Raw genomic sequence first — 12,072 nt, 5'->3', positions numbered from 1 at the left:
GAGCTCACTCTCTGCTGAGTCTCTGCAATTTGGGGGGCTCCTAGATGAGTCCCCAGCTTGTTTGCTCTTTCCAGAGTGCCTGAAGAGGAGTACATTTCTCTGCCTCCAGAAGCTGGGTTACTCTCCGCATGTCCACCTCAATTTCAAAGACCACTGAGTGCCTGTCAGTCGGAGGTGACCTCAGAACCCTCCAGACGACTTCTGGTTCCCTATAGTTAGGTGAGATTCTTTCAAGCCCTAACTTTGGTAGAAATTTTTCTATACCACTCACATGCTAAGGAAATAGATAATTATTTTGAAAATAAATTTTCCGTGTATAGCTGATATGTGTATAGCTAGTATATATGTAGCTAATTATGTATAATTTTATATAGCAAATTTATTTTAAAAATAGCTAATATATATGTAATTATATGTAACTAATATATGTAGCTAATATATAAGTAATTACATATAGCTAATATATACATAATTATACATAGCTAATATGTGTAATTATATATAGCTTATATATGTGATTTTATATGTAGCTAATATATATGCAAATATATAGAGCTAATATATGTAATCATATATAGGTAAGATATATGTAATTATATATAGCTAATGTATATATAATTATATATACCTTATATATGTAATTTTATATATAGCTAATACATATGTAACTATATGTAGCTAATATATATGATTATATATAAGTAATTTATTATATAAAGCTAATATGTATGTAGCTAAATATATGTAATTTTATGTAGCTAATACATAAAAATATATAAAGCTAATATATATGTAATTATATATAGCTAATATATGTAATTATATATAGTTAATATGTATATAATTATACATAACTATTATATATGTAGTTAACATGTATGTAATTATACATAGCTAATATACGTAGCTTCTATATATACTATATAATTACATAGTATAATTACCTATTTATTATGTAATATATAAATACTTAAATATATGTTATAATTAAATATATATTATTTTATGTTATAATTGTTAGATATACATAAAAGATCAGAGAGGTAATATATTTAACAGATATTCCAAGAATTATATAACCTGTTGTACATTTAAAACTTGTCTTTCATTAAGCAAAAAGATGTGAGGTCTTTTTCCAGAACATCGTTTGTGGTTTTTCAGATGGACAGACACTGAGGAAATCGTTTCTCACTAGGTGGGCAGATGGAATCAGGAATGTAGAGAGGGCGTGGCAGCCTGACCAGAAAATATGATGGCATCAGTTCAACGCATCCCAAAAACTCACTTAAAAGCCAAAGGCAGGCCGGGAATGGTGGCTCACGCCTATAATCCCAGCACTTTGGGAGGCCGAGGCAGGTGGATCACCTGAGGTCGGGAGTTCAAGACCAGCCTGACCAACATGGAGAAACCCCATCTCTACTAAAATTACAAAATTAGCTGGGTGTGGTGGCACATGCCTGTAATCCCAGCTACTCGGGAGGAGGCTGAGGCAGGAGAATGGCTTGAACCTGGGAGGCAGAGGCTACGGGGGGCCAAGATCGCGCCATTGCACTCCAGACTGGGCAACAAGAGTGAAACTCCGTCTCAAAAAAAAAAAAAAAAAAAAAAAAATACCAAAGGCAAACAAATCATCTGACATCTGCAAAGAAAAGTGCAAGTCCCTATGTTTTGTTTTGTTTTTCATTCTATTTCCAGAGGTTCTTCTTTCCTGTCTTCCCTTCCCTCTCATCTTTTTTTTCCCATCTTTCCTTCCTCTCACTCTGCTTGAAAAAAAAAAGAATTTTTGCTCACTCGGCATAGTTTCGTGTGATTTTTAGCTGCTATGCAAAATTATTCAGAATGAGCAAAAGTCCCTTTTTTTTTGCTCATAATGAAAACATAATTATGAACCTTTGATAGTTATTTGATTGTAATGATGGTAAGGGAAAGAATGTAAAGGAATATCAAAACACTTTTCGAGAAGCCTGGGATAAACTTTACATTTTCCATATTCAACTTAAGACAGCTTATAGGAGAACATTTTTGATAATAAACGTTAACTTCTTTGCAAGGAAAATATCAATTTTTTCTTTGTTTTGCTTTAATAGTGTTCATGTTCACTTTCATGTTTTTGCACTCTGGAGCCACGGCGGGTTGTGCGTTGTATTTCAAGCAGACAACTCTTCTAAAGGGATGTATAAGTGCTATGGAATCTTGAATGCAGGATCCAAAACCTGCCTGATGGGAGACAGCTGGCACCTTGAGCAATGCGTGCATATATTTTGTCTCTAGATAAACTAAGGTCCACAGACCAGTGCCATTAGCCAACAATTTGAGTATCCTTGAAATCCATTTGAATGCCCAGCACACACATTTTTTTTTAAACTTCCATTTTTATTTTGTATTCAGGAGTACATGTGGGAGTTTGTTACCTGGGTATATGGTGTGATGCTGAGGTTTGCGGCATGATTGAATCTGTCACCCAGGTACTGGGCATAGTACCCAATAGGTATTTTTCAACCCTTGTCCCCCTCCCTCCCTGACCTCTAGTAGACCACAGTTTATATTGTTCCCATCTTTGTTTCCCTGCATACCCAATGTTTAGCTCCAGCATGTAAGTGAGAACATGTGATACTTGATTTTCTGTTTCTGCATTACTTGACTTAGGATAATGGCCTCCAGTTGCATCCATGTTGCTGCAGAGGATATAATTTTGTTCTTTTTTATGGCTGCATAGTATTCCATGGTATAGCTGTACCACATTTTCTTTATCCAAACCACAGGTGATGTGCACCTACATTGATTCCATGTCTTTGCTATTGTGAATAGCAGCATACACATTTATACAGGGTTCCAAGAGGATCGTGTGCCATTTTTGTTTCCAGAGCTAGGCAGAGGAGCAGGATGGGGGAAACAGGAATGTAACAGTCTATGAAGAAGGAGAAAGTATATTTTTATCTAGCCGTGAAAAAAACACATCTCAAAGCCATCGATCCCCTGAACTCCGTATGTTTGCTAACATCACATCCCTTAGATAAAGGAAATTTTAAAAAATGTTTAAAATATTGCTATTAGAGTCAGGCTGAATAAATATATCACCAAGAAAGAAAAGTTATACTGTCTTCTATCCTGCCCTCTAGGAGGAATTCATACCTTAGAACATAAAACAAGACAGCGACACCTTTCAATTTACTTTGGGGTTCCAAGACAGGGACTTTATAAAATATACTCTCAAACAAATAGAGCTTCCTGCCTTCAGGAGACATTTTGGCTCTCTCAGAGCCTGTCTCCAATATTTATGAATGACCCTGAAGCTCATTGCGGAGAGATTGGTAAGTCTCTCTTTGAGAATTACAGAGAGCACAACCCCAGCAGGTAATACCTAGGACCATTCCTGGTAGTTCTGCTTATTGGTTAAATCCATCTGCATGGCTTCCCTTGGGTCATTTAGTTAAAGAAATGCCTTTAATTTCTTCATGAAGTAAAATAAATATATCATGGATAACATATTGCAGGATCTAGCCAGCAGCCCTCAATGCAATGGGGCTCTCTCTTTGTTCCCAGGTGGATCGGGAGGTCGAGAAATAATAGACACACACAAGATAGTGAAAGCTGGGTCCAGGGGGGTTACCGCCTTCTGGTCCCATGGTGCTGCCAATGCACTGGATATACCAGCATTTATTATTAAGTTTAGTAAGGGCGGGGGTAGGTTAGTGAGGGATTTAGGGTCATTTGATTATGAAGTGAGATGGTCACATAGGGATGAAGTAATTCTTTAACATAACATCTGTATGCAGAAGTACAGCATACAGAGGTAAGAATTTACAATATAGTGTGTACATCAGTCATTTCTAACAGAGCCTTAAAACAGTAACATGGTCTTTCCATAACCTATGATTAGTAAGATATTAATCAGCAGTAACAGCTGCAGCAAAAGCTGGTTCCAAACAATCTATAGAAACAGGACGAGAAGCTACACAACCGGTTAGACCAGAAATTCTCAGAAGGGAGTATACCTTAACCCTAAAGAGGCCTAGAAAAGCCATGGCAAGATGAGGGCGTTTATAGCCCTATCTTATCCATATGGACAGGTGCCCCTCATGCGTCCGTTTATAGGCTCTCCACAAGGGTCACATTCCATTCCCAGAGCTATGAACGTCTGCTTTTCTGAGATAGGAATCTTGGTGATGTGAAACCTCCCTGACTGCAGGTCCATTCATAGGCTCTCTGCAGGAGGAAGCACATCATGTGCTGCTGGCTCATTCTGGCAGTCCAATCTGGCATTGTCTTTACACAGTCCTGCATGCAATTTTGTATCTACAATAATCAGGAGCATTTCATCTTTTATTCCGTAGCAACAGTTTCAGGGGGTCTCCCTACATTAACAGATAATAAATATTTGAATGTGGTAACTGAAGATTAAACATACTCTCGCAATTTGAGTTCAATATTGCTATATTACAGAGATAGCATCGATGGAAAACTTCTAAACTGATAAGGAAACCCTGGGGTACACACGGATGTTTGATATTTCTCCCTTCAATATTGCGTACTGCACTGGATCAAAAATGTGAATGTACCAGCAATATTTTTTTCTCCATTGGATTTTATGGCAAGTCAAATGAATAGAACAGGTAAGTCAGGATATACACAGTAAAAACATTTCTGTGCAGGTTTTTTTGTGCACACAAGTTTTTAATTCAGTTGGGTTAATAACAGAAGCATGACTGCCGGATTATATGGTATGATTACAATTAGCTTTGTAATAAATGACCAAACTTTCTTCCTAAATGACTTTACTCACCAGTAAAGAGTGACAATTTGTGTTTCTCTGTATCCTTGTCAGCATTTGGTATTATAGAAATTCGATATTTTAGTCATTCTAGTAGGTGTGTAGTGGTATCACATTGTTGATTCAATTTGCAATTCCCTAATGAAAACTGTTGTTGAACATCTTTTCATATGCTCATTTGCCATCTGTATACCTTAGCTGTTGTCTGTTTAAATGCTTTGTTCAGTTTTTAAATTAGAATAGTTTGTTCTCTTATTTTAAGAGCTCCATGTTATGAGCTCTTTGCGTATGCTGGCTACAGATCTTTTATCAGACATGTATTTTGGGTATATTTTATTCCACAACCTGAGTTTCAAGTTTTAACAGTGTATTTCATATTGTAGAAGTTTTTAACTTGAATAAAGTCCAAAATTTTCTGTCTTTCATAGATTGTGCTTTTAGAGTTAATTAACTTGATTGTGGTAGTCATTTTACATTATATTTAGATATGTATGCATATACATATGTGTGTGTGCATATATACACAAGTATGTGTGTGCATGTGTGTGTGTGTATTATATGGGTTGTGTATGTGTATTTGCAAATGAGATTATTTTATTTTTGCAGAGAATCCCCGAGACGTAACAACAAAAATGCCTCTGGGAATTAATAAGTGTCTGTACAAAGATAGCAGGACACAAGGTTAATATACAAAACTCAGCTGATTGCCTGTAGACAGGAATAAGCCACTAGACATTAAAGAAACAATTAAAGGTGTCTTTGAGAAATGGCTGACTCTAGGGCTGGGGCCCCAGGGCTGGGGGCAGAAAATACACATAATTGTGTGTGTATAAATTTAAGGTGTGTAGTGTGATGCTTATATAAGAATCACATTGCACACAATTTTATTCATAAATTATATCTCAATAAATATGGGGAGGGGGGGACTCAACAAAACAAAAGTACCTCATGAGCAAACCAAAGACATGGAGATTTTTTTTCCTACTTTTTTCTAGAAGTTTTACAGCTTTTCACGTTACATTGAAGTTCCTGGTCCATATTGTGTTAATTTTTGTAAAAGGTGTAAGGTTTTTGTCTAGTTTCAGTTTCCAGCAAAGGTACATTCCATTTTTTTCAGCATCATTTGTTGAAATGGCCACATATCCCTCCATTGACTGCCTTTGCACCTTTGACAAAGATTAGTTGGTCATATTCACATTAATCTATTTCTTGGCTCTCTGTTCTGTTTCATTGTATATGTGTGCATTCTTTTAATAATACTATGGTCTCTCAGTGGTTGTAGCCTTACACTGCTTAAAACTGGGTCATCTGACATCTCCAACTTTGTTCATCTTCTTCAGCTTTGTGTTGGCTATTCTGGGTCTTTTGCCATTCCATTTAAACTTCATAAACATTTTGTCCCATCTACAAAATAGCTTGCTGGTATTGAGATTGAGAAAACATTTAACTTACACATAACATTAGAAAGAATGGCTATCTTAATTGTACTGAGTTTTCAAAAACATGAACATAAAATTTCTCTCCATTTCCTCAGATCTTCTTTGATTACTTTCATCAGAGTTTTCAACTTTTCCACATACAGATCCTGTACAGATATTATTAGATTTATTCCTAAAATATTTGTCTTTTGGTGATATTGTTAGTAGGATCTGGGCTTAATTTGTGTATTTCCTGCCCCAACTCTAGAATCAGCCATTTCTCAAAGACCCCTTTAATTGTTTCTTTAATGCCTAGTTTCTCATGCCTGTCAATAGGTAATCAACAAATTTTTGTATATTAACCTTGTGTCCTGTAGCCTTTGTATAGACACTTATTAATTTTCAGAGGTATTTTTGTTGTTACATCTTTGGGATTCTCTGCAAAAGACAAAAAACTCATCTGCAAATAAAGGTGATTTGATTTTTTTTCCTTACCAAACTGCATATGTTTTATCTTTTGTTTTTTGAGACGGAGTCTCTCTGTCGCCCAGGCTGGAGTGCAGTGGCACGATCTCGGCTCACTGCAAGCTCCGCCTCCCAGGTTCACCCCATTCTTCTACCTCAGCCTCCCAAGTAGCTGGGACTACAGGCACCCACCACTATGCTCAGCTAATTTTTTGTATTTTTAGTAGAGACGGAGTTTCACTGTGTTAGCCAGGATGATCTCGATCTCCTGACCTCGTGATCTGCCCGCCTCGGCCTCCCAAAGTGGTGGGATTACAGGTGTGAGCCACTGCTCCTGGCCTTAACTTTTTTCCTAGCTAGGTAGGACTGGGCATTCAATACTATGTTATACAGGACTGTTGAGAAAAGTCATCTTCATGATTTTGGTAATATTATGAGAGGGAGAGAATCTAGCTTCTCACTGGATGTTAAGAGTAGCTGTGTTTTCTTGGATATTTTAAAATCCAGTTATGGAATCATCTCCTGATTCTAGTTAGCTAAGAATTTTTATAATAAATGAGTATTGAATTTTTGTCAAAAGCTTTATCTGCATCTAATTATAAGTTCAGATGATTTCTTTTTCCTTCCTTGGACCACTCATATGGTATATTACATTAATTAATTTTAAAATGTTGAACCTATTTTGCATACTACAAATTAAATGCCGACTGGTTGTGGAATATAATTATTTTATTTCTTTTCCCCTCCTTTTTCAGTCTTTGGTTTTAATTAAGCATTTTGTATGACTTCAATTTCTCTTTATTCTTCACACATTAATTCCACTTCTTTTAACAAATGTATTATTTTACCTAGGATTTTTAATATACCTTTTAAATTAATTTACATCCCACCTCAAATATCACTGAATCACTTCCTGTATAGTTTGAGTAATTTATAATACAGTGTTCCCAATTTCTCTATCTTGTTCACTATAACATTGCCTTAGTTCATTTGATTGATCTGTATGCTACAATCACTCAATATATTACGATAATTACTATGAAGAAATAATTATCTATTATATCAATTAAGTATAGAAAAGTAAAAATACTTTATTCTACATTTTTTATTCCTTCTCTGAAGTTCCCTTTTTCCTTACTAGATCCAAGTTTCTGACCTATAGCATTTTTCTTCAACCTGAAGAACCTTTTCGAACATTTCTGGTGGGCCTGTCTGTGGAGAAAAATTATTTGAGTTTTTACTTTTATGAGAAAGTCTATTTCTTCTTCACTTTTTGAGGATAATGTTACTAGATACAGAATTCTAGGTTGATGGTTGTTTGGTTGTTTTCTTTCAACACTTTAAATATTTTACTCCATTCTCTTCTTGCTTGCATGGTTTTTGATGAGAAGTCCACTGTTTTGTTTGTTTTTTTAATACTCGGCTCACTGCAACTTCTGCCTCCCAGGTTCAAGTGATTCTCCTCACCTCAGCCTCCCGAGTAGTTGGGATTACAGGCGCCTGCCACTTCCCCCAACTAATGTTTGTATTTTTAATAGAAATGAGGTTTCACTATGTTGACTATGCTGGTCTCGAACTCTTTACCTAAAGTGATCTGCCCTCCTTGGCCTCCCAAAATGCTGAGATTACAGGCATAAGCTACCGTGCCTGGCCAATTCTTTTTAAAATTTATTTATGTTTTTATTTCCATAGGCTTTTGGGGAACAGGTGGTGTTTGATTATATGAGTAAGTTCTTTAGTGGTGATTTGTGAGATTTTGATGCACCCACCACCTGAGCAATATACACTGTACCCAATGTGTAGTCTTTTATTCCTCAATGTGTAGTCTTTTATCCCTCTCCCACCCTTTTCCTCAAGTCCCCAAAGTCCATTGCATCATTCTTATGCCTTTCTGTCCTCATAGCTTAGCTCCCACTTATGAGTAAGAACATACGATGTTTAGTTTTCCATTCCTGAGTTACTTCACTTAGAATGATGGTCTCCAATTCTATCTAGGTTGCTGTGAATACCATTATTTCATTCCTTTTTATGACTGAATAGTATTCCATGGTGTGTGTGTGTGTGTGCGTGTGTGTGTGTGTATCTCACAATTTCTTCATCCACTCATTGATTGATGGGCATTTGGGCCAGTTCCATAGTTTTGCAATTGCAAATTGTGCTGCTATAAACATGTGTGTGCAAGTATCTTTTTTTGTATAATGATGAGAAGTCCACTCTTAATTCTTGTCCTCATTTATGTATAGGGAAGGTGCTCTTCAACCCCCTTCCCAGCTTTTTTCAAGATTTTCTTTGTTTCTGGTTTTCTGCAGTTTGAAAGCAAAATGCTTAGGTGTAACTGTTGGTATTCATCTTGCTTGGTGTTCTCTGAGGTTTCTAGACAATGATCAATGTCAGTCATTAATTCTAGAAAATTCTCAGCTATTCTTACCTCAAATATTTTTTCTATTCGATTCTCTTCTCCTTCTGATATTTCAATTATAAATAAATAAGTCACAATTTTTGTAATTATCCCACAGTTCTTGGTTATTCTGTTTTTGTTTATTTTATTTTTTTAATCTTTCAATTTGGGGTGTGTCATCACTGAAACTGGAAATCTTTCTTCAATTATTTCTAGCATGTTATTTTGTGTTGTGTCACAGTATTGAACCCTTCTAGGGTATCCCTAGTCTGTTTTAAGATGCTGGGTGAACGGATCATCCATGGGTTACATAAGCAAGCATGGAAACTGGGTCTCAATAAGATATGATTGATCATCTAGAAACAAACCAACACCTACACTTTGGGCATTCTGGAATTTTCTCTTCAGGAATTTATAGCTTTTATAATGAAAATGTTGCCAGTATAATATAAAATTCCATCAATGGAACAGTAGTAACAAAAAAAAAGAAAAAACGAAACAAGAACAATAACAACTTATGAAAACAACTGTCCTCAAGACACTGCTAATACCTTTTTTGAACAAATTCTGTTTTCCTTCCAGTGTAATATTTCTGCCATACCAGAGCACTGGGCTTGGATTAAATTAAACGGTTTACTGATTTAGTTAACTCACTAGAAAAGAGGAGAAGAGAAATTACCTTTATTGAGTTAACAGTTATATATCAAATAGCATACAGGACATACATTATCCAATGTTAGCCTCACTATATGATGGCAAAGGCTAGCATATATTATCATTTTCCCTGCTATCCACTAAGGCAGGACAAGAGTAGGTAACAGATTTCAAAGCCAGGGTTTCCCCTGTCACAGAACATAGGCCTCCTTTTAATCTCATCTTGGCTTTCTTTCTTCCTGCATATAATTAGGGCAGAGACTGCTTTTATTTTAATCATATCTTCATCCTTGGATCTCAGTAAGGACCTAGCACACATTAGGCACTAGGTATGTCTTGCATACACAGACAGAGAGAGAGAGAAAAAAAATGGGAGGCCATGTCAGTTTGACTTTGATATGGTTTTGCTGCATCCCCATCCAAATCTCACCTTGAATTGTAATAATCCCCACATGTCAAGGGCAGGGCCAGGTGGAGATAATTGAATCATAGGGGAAGTTTCCTTCATACTGTTCTCATGGTAGTGAATAAGTAGCATGAGATCTGATGGTTTTATAAATGGGAGTTCCCTTGCACAAGCTTTCTTGCCTGCCACCATGTAAGACATGACTTTGCTCTTCATTCACCTTCTGCCATCATTGTGAGGCCTCCCCAGCCATGTGGAACTATGAGTTAATTAAACCTCTTTCCTTTATAAATTACCCAGACTTGGGTATGTCTTTATTAGCAGGGTGAGAACAGACTAATACAGTCTTTGATGCTCGTACCCTTTTATTCGCAAGACGTGCACTGATACTTTGGAAACATTGCTTAACCTGCCTTGTTCTAATTTTCTCTCCTCTACACTGATGGGATTAACTACAAGATTAACTGCAGGAACTCAGAAATCCCAGTTGCACTTATCTTCCTCCCTCAGCCCCATGTTGACACATGGATGTCAAAGAGCCTGAGAAGGAAGGAGGCTTGCTTTAGTGATGCTGAGTAAACAATGGGTGGATCCTTGGTACGTGATGTGTACACATCTTTATGAAGATGGGATTGATGAAAGAATAGAAGATTGAGACTATTAATGGAGAGACATGGGTCAATGTTTGTAAAGTTTATATTGGGAGGTTAGTCTTGAACTCTGTGTGTGTATACGTGTAGTCTAATGTGTGTTTATGTATACAGTTGACCCTGGAACAATGCAAGGATTAGTGGCACCAACCTCGACACAGTCAAAAATCTGTGTACAACTTTTGACTTGCCCCAAACTTAACTACTAATAGCCTACAGTTGACCTGAAGCCTTACCCGTAACATAAACAACTGATTAACACATATTTTGTATGTTCTATCTATTATATACTGTATTCTTCCAATAAAGTAAGCTAAAGGAAATATTAATAAGAAAATCATAATGAAGACAAAATGTATTTACTATTCTTAAGTGGAAGTGGGTCATCATAAATGTCTTCATCTCTGCCATCTTCATGTTGAGTAGGCTGAGGAGGAGGAGGTGAGAGAGGAAGGGGTTGGTCTTGCTGTCTCAGAGGAGGCAGAGGTGGAAGAAAATCCATGTATAAGTGCACCTGTGCAGTTCAAACCTGTGTTGTTGAACAGTTGACTGTATCTGAATGTGTATCTGTCCTCATGTTGCTACAAAATTCTCCAGAGAGTAGCACATCAATTTTAAGCAGAGGAAGGATAATATTGGCTGGGTCAGGAAAGTAAATATAGAACAAAAGTAAATGTTTTCATGGGATTTATGGAAACTAGGGCAAATGCTAAGAAAACTCACTAAATAGCCCTTTAGGAAAGCCTTGCCAACATTTTCCAAAATACTCTGAGTTAATTAGTCAAGGACACTCTAAGTCAGAATGGGCCACATGGAAAAATGTTCTCTTGATAGAACATCTTACTCTTAACCACATGTGAACACATGACAGGTGAGCACAAACAATTTAGAAATAATCTACATCCATTAATTGTCTTCTCAAACCTGTGTTTATCTGCAAATGCTAGAGCTGAAAAAAATGCATGACAGATTTTCGTTTTCTTGATATGAGCAACACATAATTGCAGAGTTCTGAAACAGAATTGTAGAAGGCTGTAAGGTTTTTGGAGGACGTATTGAAGGGAGGCTCCTAGGAGCCTAGAAGAGCCAGCTGCATAATATGCGGAAGCTTGGCCCTATCTCAACAGGAATGTCAGACAGGATAATTACTTCCCTGTAAGAAAGTGAAGTTGTTTAATTCCCAAGAGCCTGCTAAGTTATTTGTATCAGTGAGCTGTTTGAGAGTGCCATTAGTATCGGGAAGGCACTCTGATTTTTATCAGTCCTGTACATTTCTCTCATATCAGCTTCATAACCCAGCCCTTATCTCT

The sequence above is a fragment of the Macaca fascicularis genome, chromosome X, assembly GCF_037993035.2.
Source record: "Macaca fascicularis isolate 582-1 chromosome X, T2T-MFA8v1.1".
Lineage (NCBI taxonomy): Eukaryota > Metazoa > Chordata > Mammalia > Primates > Cercopithecidae > Macaca > Macaca fascicularis.
This window is presented reverse-complemented; position numbering follows the sequence as displayed.